This window comes from Neopsephotus bourkii, unplaced genomic scaffold (assembly GCF_033783945.1).
Source record: "Neopsephotus bourkii isolate Nb327-2 ecotype Australia unplaced genomic scaffold, CSIRO-AGI_Nbou_v1 NB_64, whole genome shotgun sequence".
Lineage (NCBI taxonomy): Eukaryota > Metazoa > Chordata > Aves > Psittaciformes > Psittacidae > Neopsephotus > Neopsephotus bourkii.
In genome coordinates this window covers 15001-16580 of record NW_026900581.1, presented here as the reverse complement: position 1 = coordinate 16580, position 1580 = coordinate 15001, and the positions used below count along the sequence as shown (strand labels likewise).

At 55.2% G+C, this 1580-nt stretch overlaps 1 non-coding gene across 1 annotated transcript; it reads right to left on the bottom strand.

The window, feature by feature from the left end:
• Positions 1 to 604: 604 nt before the first annotated feature.
• TRNAK-UUU (transfer RNA lysine (anticodon UUU)) lies at positions 605 to 677 on the bottom strand. Its single transcript has one exon. It is a non-coding gene; the product is annotated as a tRNA-Lys (tRNA).
• Positions 678 to 1580: the final 903 nt, after the last annotated feature.

Genomic DNA, 1580 nt, shown 5'->3' with positions numbered 1-1580 from the left:
GGTTGGAATGGTTTATACAATCAGAATAGTTAGGAATGGAAAGAACCTTAAGATCATCCAGTTCCAATCCCCAGTTTCAACTGGTTTGGATTGGTTTGAAGTGATTAAAACTGGTTTGCACTGGTTTGAACTGGTTTGCACTGGTTCAGTGATATCCCCCATTGAAACACCCTGCATGTGGCTGCTCCAAAGCAGCTTGGACCCCAAGCCCCATGCCTGGACATGGGGTGCCCCAATGGGACCCAAAACCACCCCCCCCCTTTGACCACTTATGGGGCTCATGGGGTGTGGGGGGGGGGGTTGGCTCCAGATTCACCCCAGCGTTTTGGGGCTGAAAAGGGCGGATTTGGGGGTCAAAAATGGCAAAATCCTTTATGATGGGGCCCACAATGAGCCTCAATGCTGGGGTTTGGGGGGGACCCAACGGCCGCGTCCGTCCCCATCCCGTCCCCCCCCTTTTACCGGTTGAGTTGGTTCGGTCCGGACCAAGTGAATGGGGGGGGGGGGTGCAGGGACTTAGGACCCAAAACCCTCAGAATCCAGCCCAAAAAGCGAGCCCAAGGCACGGGGAGCGTCAATGGGGGCGCAAAAGGGAAGCAGCGCTCGCCCGAACAGGGACTTGAACCCTGGACCCTCAGATTAAAAGTCTGATGCTCTGCCGACTGAGCTATCCGGGCTCCTATTGGAGCCCCATCGCTGCCGCCTCATGGGCTGGGCCTTTGGTGCTGACAGAAACGGGGGAAAACGCCCCAAAAAACGGGCATTTTTGGGGGTGTTTTGGGTGGGAAATAGGGGGAAAAAGGGAGCGGACCGGAGTGAGAACCGCGGCTCTGCGCCGGCCCAACCAATGGGGTGGCGGCGGGGAGGTGGAAGCGTGGCCAATCAGAGGGCAGGGGGAAGGAGCCGGTTAATGGGCTTGAGCTACCGGACAAACGCCTTTAAGGGCGTTTGAAGGGTCCGTGTTTAAGGGAACTGAATGCGGATTCAGTTGGTGCCCGATAAACGCGTTTAAGGGGTGAAAACGGGCGTTTAAACGGTCCGTGTTTAAGGGAACTGAATGCGGATTCAATTGGTGCCCGATAAACGCCTTTAAGGGGTGAAAACGAGCGTTTAAACGGTCCGTGTTTAAGGGAACTGAATGCGGATTCAATCGCTGCCTCCCTGCATAGGCTTAGACGGGGCTAAAGGGTTCTTAAAGCGGTGTTTCAGTGCATGGAGTGGAACAGGATGAAGTGAATGGGGGCATTTCTCCTCCAACGACCACCACGGGACTTAGGGACCAGTCTTGGCATCCACAACAGGGCCTGATCCACATGCAGGAGTAAAGGGGATCGGGTGGGCAGAACGAATGTGCCTATAATAAAGGTATATAGATATATTATATAGATAAATATACGTATTATAGACAGCTGTAAACGGCCCCTTCTCCATGTGTGCGGCAGGCGGAGCGATCCCCACGACCCGGTAGCGGAATAAAGCCTCGTCTGCTTGGAGCTCGGTACCACAACGCTGCCTTTACCCTTCGGGTCCATAGCGACGAGGCGGATCCAAACCGCACTCCGCCATTGGCCAGGAGCCGG